This window comes from Pristiophorus japonicus, chromosome 15, assembly GCF_044704955.1.
Source record: "Pristiophorus japonicus isolate sPriJap1 chromosome 15, sPriJap1.hap1, whole genome shotgun sequence".
Classification (NCBI taxonomy): domain Eukaryota; kingdom Metazoa; phylum Chordata; class Chondrichthyes; family Pristiophoridae; genus Pristiophorus; species Pristiophorus japonicus.
Genome location: NC_091991.1, coordinates 153,406,156 through 153,420,185, shown reverse-complemented (window position 1 = coordinate 153,420,185; position 14,030 = coordinate 153,406,156).

Here is a 14,030-nt window from a genome sequence, read left to right as displayed (position 1 = left end):
TGGATGTAAAAGATCCCATGGCACTATTTTGAAGAAGTGCAGGGGAGTTATCCCTGATGCCCCAGCCAATATTTATCACTTAATCAACATCACTGAAACAGATTATACGCTCATTATCACATTGCTGTTTGTGGGAGCTTGCTGTGCTCAAATTGTCACATTTCCCTCATTGCAACAGTGACTACAAAAGTACTGCATTGGCTGTAAAGCGCTTTGAGATGTCTGGTGGTCATGAAAGACGCTAGATAAATGCAAGTCTTTTTTCTTTTTCTTTTCCAGTGGGAATGGAAATGTAGAAAGGCTGATTGCGCTGATGAATTGTGGTATAACACAATGATGGTAGGGCAGGGTTGCCAACCCTCCAGGAATGAAGGGTTAATCTCCAGGACAATGCTACTGACAACCCAGAAAAAAAATCTTAGGGATGTTTCAAGAAATGTGATTTTTCATTTTCTTTGAACATTTATCAATAGAAATGGGATAAAAAAGGCTGTTTGACTGACGGTCAAACATCATCCAATCATGTAATTAAGAGCCTGTTTGCTTTCCAGTTGGCCTGGAAAGGCTGAAAGGATGGATGTGTCAGGCAACCAATGGCGGGAGTGTGGAAACAAGGTGGTTGGAGGCAGGTGGTCGTGTGAGGAAACCTTGAGAAACATGTCCAACAAGAGTTAACAACCCCATGTCTTACCCACATGCCCTTGCTCCAGCCTACCTCGTTAATTGTCCTTCTTGACCATGAATCTGAACAAATCCCTCTCGGTCAAGCATTTTTGGGCTGGGCCTCACCAGAAATGTTGCCTTGCCACAGGGAATGAGAGGTGGAGAGACGGTGAGATTTGGGGAGGGAATTCCAGACCTTAGGGCCTAGAAAGCTTAAGGAACGGCCACCAATGGTCCTGCCTTCTTCATATGGCATTGGAACTGCTGTGTGCATAGGAAGATGAGTGAACCGGACAGGTTTCTTAATCTGGTAATTCATAGCGTTTTAAAGGCAACCAGCAAGCAGACTGATAAAATAAAAATTGACAAGCTGGCTTGTGTTAAATACTGGTTTGTAGTTTCCCAACTGTGTCGTGCAGCAGTTGCATCAGGATATTATAGCTTATGAGATCCTTGGCTTTATTAATAGAGAAATAGAGTACAACGGCAAGGAAGTTATACTAAACCTTTATAGGCCTCAGCTGGAGTATTGTGCTCAATTCTGGGCACCACACTTTATGAAGGATGTCAAGGCTTTGGAGAGGTTGCAGAAGAGATTTACAAGAATGGTACCAGTGATGAGGGACTTCAGTTATGCGGAGATGCTGGAAAAGCTGGGGTTGGTCTCCTTAGAACAGAGAAGGTTAAGACGAGATTTGATAGAGGTGTTCAAAATTATGAATGATTTTGATAGAGTTTCCAGTGGCAGAAGGGCCGGTAACCAGAGGACACAGACTTAAGGTTATTGGCAAAGGGATCAGATGTGCCATGAGGAAAGCTCTTTACAAAGTGAGTTGTTGTGATCTCAATTGCACTGCCTGAAAGGGTGGTGGAAGCAGATTCAAAACTAACATTCAAAAGAGAATTAGATAAATATGTTATGTATTTAATCCCTTGTAACCCGAATCACACACCTGTCCACCAGAGAGCCTACCTGTTGGAGTCCCAAAGGATCGCAGCATCCCTTGGGAGCACAGTATATAAGCAGGCCACCCACGAGGTACCTGCACTCTGGAACTACAATAAAGGCGCTAAGGTCACACTTGCTCATTACACACAGTACTCGGTCTGACCATTTATTATAAGTATAACAATTGGCGACAAGGTAACGAACCGCGCGAGAATGCAAAGAACATTCGGCATTCTGGAGAAGTTCTCAGAGGGGGACGATTCGGAGGCCTTCATGGAGAGACTCGGCCAATACTTCGCAGCCAATGAGAAGGGGACGAGAACGCGACCAAACGAAAGGCGATCCTCCTAACTGTCTGTGGGGTAACAACCTATGGCCTCATGAAGAATCTCCTGGCCTCAGCTAAATCAACAGAGAAATCCTACGAAGAACTGTGTATGCTGGTCTGGGAGCACCTAAATCCTAAGGAAAGTGTTTTGATGGCGAGATATCGGTTCTACATGTGTCAACAATCAGAGGGCCAGGAAGTGGTGAGCTACGTCGCCGAACTAAGGCGCCTTGCAGGACATTGTGAGTTTAAGGGATTCCCAGAACAAATGCTCAGAGACTTTTTTGTACTGGGCATCGGACATGAGACAATCCTTCGCAAACTGTTGACTGTAAAAACTCCGAATCTGAGTAAAGCCATAACGATAGCTCAGGAATTTATGTCCACCAGCGACAAACCAAGCAGATTTCGCAGAACAAAGAAGTGTCAGCCAGTATTGTGCATAAAGTAACGTCGGTTTTGAGCAGAAATGTACAGAGCAGAATGTACACGCCGGCTGCTGTGGCCCGACCTCAATTGACCCAGAGTCTGCCATCATCTGTTAATGTGAGGAAGTTAACACCCTGTTGACGCTGCGGGGGTGATCATCGGCCCCATCAATGCCGCTTTAGCACTATGCGTGCAGTGGCTGCAGAACAATGGGACACCTCCAACAAATGTGCAGGCGAGCTGCAAACCCTGCAAACCACCACATTGTAGAGGACGATCGGTTCACAGTGGATCAGATGGAATTGGAAACTCATACGGAGGAGGCAGAGGTGTACACACGTTCACGCCGAAATGCCCACCAATAATGTTGAAAGTTGAACTGAACAGTATTCCAGTGTCCATGGAGCTGGACACGGGGGCAAGCCAGTCCATAATGAGTAAAACGGCCTTCACAGGCTGTGGGGGAAGAAGGCACACAGGCCCAAGCTCAGCCCCATTCACACCAAACTAAGGACTTATACAAAGGAACTAATCCCTGTAATTGGCAGTGCTGAAGTCAAAGTCTCCTATGATGGAGCAGTACACGAACTCCCGCTGTGGATTGTGCCGGGTATGGCCCCACGTTGTTTGACAGAAGCTGGCTGGGGAAAATCCACTGGAACTGCGACGACATCCAAGTGCTTTCGTCAATCGACGACACCGCATGTAACCAGGTTCTAAGCAAATTCCCTTCTTTGTTTGAGCCAGGCATTGGGAGTTTCTAGGGGGCGAAAGTGCAGATCCATTTGGTTCCTGGTACGCGACCCATCCACCACAAGGCTCGGCGGTACTGTACATGATGCGTGAAAAAATGGAAATCGAGCTGGACAGGCTGCAACGAGAAGGCATCATCGCGCGGGTGGAATTCAACGACTGGGCCAGTCCAATTGTTCCAGTACTCAAGGAAGATGGTACGGTTAGAATTTGTGGGGATTGTAAATAACGATTAACCGCTTTTCGCTGCAGGACCAGTACCCGCTACCCAAGGCAGACGACCTATTCGCGACCCTGGCTGGAGGGAAGACGTTCACCAAGTTGGACCTGACCTCGGCCTACATGACGCAGCAGCTGGAGGACTCTTACATAAGAACATAAGAACATAACAATTAGGAACAGGAGTAGGCCATCTAGCCCCTCGAGCCTGCTCCGCCATTCAACAAGATCATGGCTGATCTGGCCGTGGACTCAGCTCCACTTACCCGCCCGCTCCCCATAACCCTTAATTCCCTTATTAGTTAAAAATCTATCGATCTGTGACTTGAATACATTCAATGAGCTAGCCTCGACTGCTTCCTTGGGCAGAGAATTCCACAGATTCACAACCCTCTGGGAGAAAAAATTCCTTCTCAACTCGGTTTTAAATTGGCTCCCCCGTATTTTGAGGCTTTGCCCCCTAGTTCTAGTCTCCCCGACCAGTGGAAACAACCTCTCTGCCTCTATCTTGTCTATCCCTTTCATGATTTTAAATGTTTCTATAAGATCACCCCTCATCCTTCTGAACTCCAACGAGTAGAAAGACCCAGTCTACTCAATCTATCATCATAAGGTAACCCCCTCACCTCCGGAATCACCCGAGTGCATCATCTCTGTACCCCCTCCAAAGCCAGTATATCCTTCCTTAAGTAAGGCGACCAAAACTGCACGTAGTACTCCAGGTGCGGCCTCACCAATACCCTATACAGTTGCAGAAGGACCTCCTTGCTTTTGTACTCCATCTCTCTCACAATGAAGGCCAACATTCCATTCGCCTTCCTGATTACCTGCTGCACCTGCAAACTAACTTTTTGGGATTCATGCACAAGGACCCCCAGGTCCCTCTGCACCGCAGCCTGTTGTAATTTCTCCCCATTCAAATAGTATTCCCTTTTTTTGTTTTTTTTGTTTTTATTCCCAAGGTGGATGACTTCACACTTTCCGACATTGTATTCCATCTGCCAAACCTTAGCCCATTCGCTTAACCTATCTAAATCTCTTTGCAGCCTCTCTGTGTCCTCTACACAACCCACTTTTCCACTAATCTTTGTGTCATCTGCAAATTTTGTTACACTACACTCTGTCCCCTCTTCCAGGTCATCTATGTATATTGTAAGCAGTTGTGGTCTCAGCACCGATCCCTGTGGCACACCACTATCTACCGATTTCCAACCCATTCATCCCGACTCTCTGCTTTCTGTTAGCCAGCCAATTCTCTATCCATGCTAATACATTTCCACTGACCCCGCGTACCTTTATCTTCTGCAGTAACCTTTTGTGTAGCACCTTTTCGAATGCCTTTTGAGAATCTAAATACACCACATCCATCGGTACACCTCTATCCACCATGCTCGTTATATCCTCAAAGAATTCCAGTAAGTTAGTTAAACATGATTTCCCTTTCATGAATCCATGCTGCGTCTGCTTGATTGCACGATTCCTATCTAGATGTCCCACTATTTCTTCCTTAATGATAGTTTCAAGCATTTTCCACATTACAGATGTTAAACTAACCGGCCTATAGTTACCTGCCTTTTGTCTGCCCCCTTTTTTAAACAGAGGCGTTACATTAGCTGCTTTCCAATCTGCTGGTACCTCCCCAGAGTCCAGAGAATTTTGGTAGATTATAACGAATGCATCTGCTATAACTTCCGCCATCTCTTTTAATACCCTGGGATGCATTTCATCAGGACCAGGGGACTTGTCTACCTTGAGTCCCATTAGCCTGTCCAGCAGTACCCGCCTAGTGATAGTGATTGTCTCAAGGTCCTCCCTTCCCACATTCCTGTGACCAGCAATTTCTGGCAAGGTTTCTGTGTCTTCCACTGTGAAGACCGAAGCAAAATAATTGTTTAAGGTCTCAGCCTTTTCCACATTTCCCATTATTAAATCCCCCTTCTCATCTTCTAAGGGACCAACATTTACTTTAGTCACTCTCTTCCGTTTTATATATCTGTAAAAGCTTTTACTATCCGTTTTTATGTTTTGTGCAAGTTTACCTTTGTAATCTATCTTTCCTTTCTTTATTGCTTTCTTAGTCATTCTTTGCTGTCGTTTAAAATTTTCCCAATCTTCTATTTTCCCACTAACCTTGGCCACCTTATACGCATTGGTTTTTAATTTGATACTCCCCTTAATTTTCTTGGTTATCCACGGCTGGTTATCCCTTCTCTTACCGCCCTTCTTTTTCATTGGAATATATTTTTGTTGAGCACTATGAAAGAGCTCCTTAAAGGTCCTCCACTGTTCCTCAATTGTGCCACCGTTTAGTCTGTGTTTCCAGTCTACTTTAGCCAACTCTGCCCTCATCCCACTGTAGTCCCCTTTGTTTAAGCATAGTATGCTCGTTTGAGACACTACTTCCTCACCCTCAATCTGTATTACAAATTCAACCATACTGTGATCACTCATTCCGAGAGGATCTTTTACTCGGAGATCGTTTATTTTTCCTGTCTCATTACACAGGACCAGATCTAAGATAGCTTGCTCCCTTGTAGGTTCTGTAACATACTGTTCTAAGAAACAATCCCGCATGCGTTCTATGAATTCCTCCTCCAGGCTACCCTGAGCGATTTGATTTGACCAATCGATATGGAGGTTGTAGAATTTACCAATATCTCGCAAAGATTCCAGGTACCTTTCCCCTACAGAGGAGAAGAATCCCTTTCTGGGCTTTTAAAATGAGTTTAAAGGGGCAGACGAAGCCTATGGGGGATAAAAGGGGATGAATTCATGGAGACCCCCCCCCAGTGTTTGGACTCATAGGAAAGGGAATTCAAAATGGACCTAAATTACAGAAGCTTGAGATCCCCTAAACATCTATGGGAAGGAGCATATCAATTTTAAGATTCTACAACATTTTGGCTGCAAAAAAAAAGAGTGACCAAATACAGGAGGTGGGGCCAAATTCGTGTATTAAAGACCCCAGACTGTTTGGGGGAACTATTCACCCTCTAAGAGATAATCGAATTACCCAATCAAGCACAATGGAAATCATGGTTAAGAAACTGGACAATTCTAAAACAATGCAAAACCACTGATAGCACATTCTCACACCCTAATCGAGTTACTGCTGACAAAGGAGACATTTGAAAATTAGTGGACAGAACAGTTCAAACAGAGCCCAAGAGATTTGATGGGAGATAACGGAGCCTTTTTTTTGGAATATATCTATCCCCCAGTTTTTACAAGGAAAGACCAGCAAGGAGCAGCACGCAGACTAGCAGAACACAGAAACTAGCAGAAGACAGGAGAGAAGCAGAGCACAGACTGGAACACAGACACAGACACAAGCAGCCGGAGCTGGGGAGTGAAGAAATGGAGCAGTGAAGGAAACTACTAGAACTCATCAAGAACTGACCGAGCACGAGGCCCACGAAACGGAAGGTTGTCAGCAACAAATTGACAACCCGGGCCACCACAACCAGCGAAACAATCCAACCAAAACCAACTCAGCAAAAACCGAAGAATCGACATTTATTTCCACTCTACAATCTACTTCGGAACGACCAACGGGTGAGAAATTACCAAAAGGGACTAACTAAACTATTCCTAACCAAAGAAAGTGGGTACTTACCCCATACATCCAAAACGCAACTTACCGCATCAACGGACGCACCCCAACCGAAGACTCCACAGTCCGAAGTCCTCTCCTCCGACTGGGGTACGGCTCGCCTAGAAGGCCAAGTGCAGCGAACCCCAAAACCGCGATTCACCAGCAATTGTCAAAAGGGATTGGTTAGCATAGCCCCTGAACACCCCAGAGCTATAACTTCATTAGTTAGTGGAACTGGGAGGAGGGAGGCTGGGATAACTTGTGTAAATGTATCTGCATTCGCCTTTTACCCCATTTAGAGTTTAAGCTGTATTCTTTTCTCCACAGACTGTAATTGGACAATTTATTCAATGTGTTGTACCCCTCAGTGTGTATTGGTCTGTGTGTGTTATTAAAGGTGTGCCTTTTACTTTTTAAACACAATAAAGCCATACCTGCCTTCTACCTTGAAACCGATTGTCTGTCCAAGTCTGTCACCGTCCCTTCATAATTCCAGTGTCTAGAACCAAGGGTGTGGGAGCGATTCGGAACCACTCATATAAGGTCAGAAGGGAAAGCTGACCCCCTGCAAACCACCCCTTACAAGGTTAAAATACCCCATGATTACTGCCGTTCCTTTTTCACATGCCTCCATTATTTCCTTGATTATTGCCCGCCCCACCATGAAGTTATTATTTGGGGGCCTATAAACTACGCCCACCAGTGACTTTTTTCCCTTACTACCTCTAATCTCCACCCACAATGATTCAACATTTTGTTCATTAGAGCCAATATCGTCTCTCACAACTGCCCTGATATCATCCTTTATTAACAGAGCTACCCCACCTCCTTTCCCTTCTTGTCTATCTTTCCGAATCGTCAGATACCCCTGTATGTTTAATTCCCAGTCTTGGCCACCCTGCAACCACGTTTCTGTAATGGCCACCAAATCATACCCATTTGTAATGATTTGTGCCGTCAACTTATTTACTTTATTTCGAATGCTGCGTGCGTTTAGGTAGAGTGTTTTAATACTAGTTTTTAATCCATGATTTTTAGTTTTGACCTCTCCTGCAGCCCCTTTATATTCAGTGGCCCTTTTTGTTTTTTGCCTTGGGTTTCTCTGTCCTCCACTTTTACTCATCTCCTTTCTGTCTATTGCTTTTGTCTCCTTTTTGTTTCCCTCTGTCTCCCTGCATTGGTTCCCATCCCCCTGCCACATTAGTTTAACTCCTCCCCAACAGCACTAGCAAACATTCCCCCTTGGACATTGGTTCCGGTCCTGCCTAGGTGCAGACCATCTGGTTTGTACTGGTCCCACCTCCCCCAGAACCGGTTCCAATGCCCCAGGAATTTGAATCCCTCCCTGCTGCACCACTGCTCAAGCCACATATTCATCTGAGCTATCCTGCGATTCCAACTCTGACTAGCACGTGGCACTGGTAGCAATCCTGAGATTACTACTTTTGCGGTCCTACGTTTTAATTTAGCTCCTAGCTCCTTAAATTCATCTCGAAGGACCTCATCCCTTTTTTTACCTATATCGTTGGTACCAATGTGCACCACGACAACTGGCTGTTCACCCTCCTTTTTCAGAATGTCCTGCACCCGCTCCGAGACATCGTTGACCCTTGCACCAGGGAGGCAACATATCATCCTGGAGTCTCGGTTGCAGCCGCAGAAACACCTATCTATTCCACTTACAATTGAATCCCCTATCACTATCGCTCTCCCACTCTTGTTCCTGCCCTCCTCTGCAGCAGAGCCAGCCACGGTGCCATGAACTTGGCTGCTGCTGCCCTCCCCTGATGAGTCATCCCTCTCAACAGTACTCAAAATGGTGTATCTGTTTTGCAGGGGGATGACCGCAGGGGACCCCTGCACTACCTTCCTTGCACTGCTCTTCCTGCTGGTCTTCCATTCCCTAGCTGGCTGTGGACCCTTCACCTGTGGTAAGACCAACTCGCTAAACGTGCTATTGACATCATTCTCAGCATCATGGATGCTCCAGAGTGAATCCACCCTCAGCTCCAACTCCGCAACACGGTGTGTCAGAAGCTGGAGGCGGATACACTTCCCGCACACGTAGTCGTCAGGGACACTGGAGGCGTCCCTGACTTCCCACATGGTACAGGAGGAGCATATCACGTGACCGAGCTCTCCTGCCATGACTTAACCCTTAGATAGGCAACAACAATGCTAAAGTTTACTCACTGATATAGAAGAGAAAAAAGAAAAACTACTCACCAATCACCAACCAATCACTTACCCACTTGGCTGTGACGTCACCTTTCTGTTTCTTTCTACTTCTTTTTTGCTTCTCCCTGTAGCTGCACCGGCTCACCTCTCACCGACCCCGGAACTCACGCCTCTCCACGCACCTCCTCGACGCTGCTCCCGACTCAGCGATGCACCTCCACACGCTGCTCCCAGTCTTCAAAAGGCCTCACCTGCATCAACACGCACAAAGATCTGTTTATTTACAACTGGTACCCCTTTGGGATTCGGTCGGGTGCAGCGATCTTCCAGCGGAACATGAAAAGCCTGCTAAAGTCGGTTCCTTGCACAGTGGTCTTCTAGGACGACATATTGGTTACAGGTCGGGACACAATGGAGCATTGAAGAATCTGGAGGAAGTTTTTAGTCGGTTGTATCGCGTGGGGCTTAGGTTGAAATGCTTGAAGTGTGTTTTCCTGGCACTGGACGTCGAGTTCTTAGGAAGGAGAATCGCAGCAGACGGCATCAGACCAACTGCCGCCAAGATGGAGGCCATCAAAAACGCGCCGCGACCACGGAACACAACGGAGCTGCGGTCGTTCCTGGGACTCCTTAACTACTTTGGTAATTTCCTACCTGGGTAAAGCACCCTACTAGAACCCCTACATGCGCTACTGCGCAAGGGAGACAACTGGGTATGGGGGAATTTACAAGAGGCTGCCTTTAAGAAAGCCAGAAATTTACTGTGTTCTAAGAAACTGTTTGTTCTGTATAACCCATGTAAACGACGAGTGTTAGCTTGCGATACACCGTCATACGGGGTCGGGTGTGTGTTATAACAGGCTAATGAATTGGGAATTTTGCAACCAGTTGCATATGCATCCGGGAGTTTGTCCAAGGCCAAAAGGGCCTACAGCATGGTTGAAAAAGAGGCTCTGGCATGTGTTTACAGGGTAAAACAAAACGCACCAGTACTTGTTTGGCCTCAAGTTCGAGCTTGAAACTGACCACAAGCCGCTCATATCGCTATTCTCGGAGAGCAAAGGGATTAATACCAATGCCTCTGCCCGCATCCAAAGATGGGCGTTCCCGCTGTTGGCATAAAACTATGTAATTCGCCACAGACCGGGCACAGAGAATTGCACAAATGCTCTCAGTCGGCTACCATTGCCCACCACCGGGGTGGAAATGGCACAGCCAGCAGACTTGCTCATGGTCATGGAGTCATTTGAGAACGAGAAATCCCCTGTTACGGCCCGTCAGATCAGGACCTGGACCAGCCAGGATCCTTTACTGTCCTTGATAAAAAAAACTGTGTCCTCCATGGGAGCTGGTCCAGTGTCCCAGTGAAGATGCAGGAAGCAATTAAGCCATTCCACAGATGCAAAGATGAGCTGTCCCTGCAGTCAGACTGTCTCTTGTGGGGCAATCGTATGGTCTTGCCCAAGAAAGGCAGAGACACTTTTATTTGTGAACTACACAGCACCCACTCAGGCATCGTACTAATGAAAGCCATAGCCAGATCCCATGTGTGGTGGCCAGGCATCAACTCAGACTTGGAGTCATGTGTGCACAATGCAAACACTTGCTCTCAGCTGAACAATGCATCCAGAGAGGCACTGCTAAGTTTATGATCCTGGCCATCCAAACTGTGGTCGAGGATCCATGTCGACTATGCGGGCCCATTCCTAGGCAAAATGTTTTTGGTTGTCGTGGATGCTTACTCTAAGTGGATTGAATGTGCAATAATGTCTGTAAGCACGTCCACAGCCACTATTGAAAGTCTACGAGCTATGTTTGCCATGCACGGCCTGCCCGATGTCCTAGTCAGCGACAATGAACCGTGCTTCGCCAGTGCCGAATTCAAAGAGTTCATGACCCGCAACGGGATCAAACATGTCAAATCTGCGCCGTTCAAGCCTGCATCCAATGGCCAGGCAGAACAGGCAGTTCAGACCATCAAGCAAAGCTTGAAACGCATATCGGAAGGCTCCCTGCAGACCCGGTTGTCCCAAGTACTGCTCAGCTACTGCACCAGACCCCACTCACTCACAAGGATTCCCCCAGCTGAGCTGTTCATGAAAAGGACGCTTAAAACAAGGCTCTCTCTGGTCCAGCCTGATCTACATGATCACGTGGAGGACAAGCGGCATCAACAAAGTGTGTACCATGACCGCGCAAACTTGGCACGCGATAGCGAGATCAATGATCCTATGTTTGTGCTCAATTATGGACATGGTCCCAAATGGCTTGCTGGCACGGTCACAGCCAAAGAGGTATTTCAGGTAAAACTGACCAATGGACAAACGCACAGAAAACACTTGGACCAAATTAAATTGCGGTTCACCAACAGCTACGCACAACCTGAAAAGGACACCACCAACTTTGACCTTCCAACACACACACAAGTGGCAACTGACATCACAGTTGACTACGAAACAGAACTCATCATCCCCAGCAGCCCAGCAAGACCGGCTGCCCAACAGCCCAATGAAGAACTGACCAACCCAACCGCACCAGCATTTGTGCCGAGACAATCGCCAAGGGAGCGCAAAGCCCCAGATCATCTCACCTTGTAAATAAGTGTACTGTTGACTTCACGGGGGAGTGATGTTATGTGTTTAACCCCTTGTAACCTGTATCACACCTGTCCACCAGAGGGCCTACCTGTTGGAGTCTCCAGGGATCCCAGCATCCCTTGGGAGCACAGTATATAAGCAGGCCACCCACGAGGTACCTGCAATCTGGAACTACAATAAAGGCGCTAAGGTCACACATGCCCATTACAGACAGTACTGAGGTCTGACCATTTATTATGAGTATAACAATATACTTGAAAGGAACAAAAATTACAGGGCTATGGGGAAAGAGCAGGTGAGTGGGATTAATTGGACAGCATTACCAAAGAGCTAGCACAGGCATGATGGGCTGAATGGCCTCCTTCTGTGCTGCATCATTCTATGATTAATTAGGTGCTGACTTTAAACTTTTGATATTTTCACTTTACCACAGAACTGTGTATATTTGCGCTCTGAAAATGGGGTGTGTTTGGAATTCCTTTTCCACATGTCCTTCCATCCCTGAAATTAAAAACAAAGTCAACCCACATAGTATTTCAGCTCCAAACAGACCTTTTGTCAATAGTGAGTCAAAAAGCTGCAGTGGATTTTAGGTGGAAATTGATCTTTTTTTAAAGTGGAAATTCACCTTCAGTTCTTGTACACAAATAAAATTACAAAATGTAAGAGATACTGTGCCTTTGGCCTCTTGATAAGTGATAAGCTTGAGTTTCCGTCAGCAAAGGGGTATAACCACCTGTAAAATGTTGAGCGTAAGGAGAGATATCAGGAGCAATTCTGGGATCTAGAGCAGGCTAGGGTAAGTGAAGGGAGCATAACCCACACTCAAAGAATCCTGGGGTGATGAGTACCCCTCATCACCTTGGTGGTTGTTCCTATGTGTTTCCATAGTCAATTTCATGTTTGTGTTTTTAAGTTTGTATTTGTGAAAGCGAGAAAAGTTCATACTCATTCTTTGACTAATTCTTAAAACAAATTGGATGTCGAGCTTTGGGATCTCTTATGAACATAACTTAATTCCACTGTGGTAATTTTCACAAAAAAAAGTCACCATAATAGGAAGTAATTCATCATCTGGAAGTCATTACCATATAATTAAAATACTTCTTCAAAATACATCCAAAATGTATGCTAAAAATGCGGTATTAACAGATAATGGCTAACAATGAAAAGTAATAAGTAAATTATTCCTTGGACACCAATTAATAAATATACTTCAGTATTTCGTAAAATGGATTGTGGTCTAGTATACTAGTTTGCTTTATACCTTGGGGACATTTGGGAAATAATAAGAGAAAAATGTACCATTTTTATCAACAAGATATTCATTTTTTGGGTGTTAATTCTTCTCCAATCTGATTCAGACCAATATACTTTTATCCTATAATGTCAAAATAGTATCATGTCAGTTTCCAATAACATAAAAGGTAGAATTAATGTGATCTTTCGTTCAATGTGGGAGGGGGTACTAATTGTATTAGTTTTACATTATCAACCCAAAATGTTACACAAGGCAAATCATTAAAACGTTAATTACAATAACATAACTACGATAAATTGAATTAGGTTAGCTTCTAATAAATCAATTTATCAATATACTGGGCATAATAACAATCTTGTCTTACAAGATTAAATATTAATATGCCATGGCATACTTGAATACTTTTATCATAAATAATACAGTGGCCAGTAAATTATATCTTACGTTTTATTAAATATCTTTTATATCATGTTGCATCAACATTAAAAATAGCGCACTGCTATGAAATGCTTCAACTGTAATCAGACATGCAGTACTCAAAGTGAAACCTTTGGAGCATTTACTGGTAAAAATAAATATCCTTCAACTCCTCATTTCTAAATAAAATAATATGTATTCTGATTGCACACTTGTTAATGAACTCTAGAGAATATAGGCCTAGTCTACTCAATCTCTCCTCGTAGGGCAATTCCCCCATCCCAGGAATCAGTCTGGTGAATCTTCAGTGCACTCCCCCTAAGGCAAGTATATTCTTCCTTAGGTCATCATCATAGGAAGTCCCTCGAAATCGAGGAAGACTTGCTTCCACTCTAAAAGTGAGTTCTCAGGTAGCTGTACAGTCCAATGCAGGAATTACTGTCTCTGTAACAGGCGGGGCAGACAGTCGTTGAAATAAAGGGTGGGTGGGGAGCCTGGTTTGCCGTACGCTCCTTCTGCTGCCTGCATTTGTTTCTGCATGCTTTCAGTGACAGGCTCGAAGTGCTCAGCGCCCTCCCGGATCCTCTTCCTCCACTTTGGGCGGTCTTGGGCCAGGGATTCCCAGGTGCCAGTGGGGATGT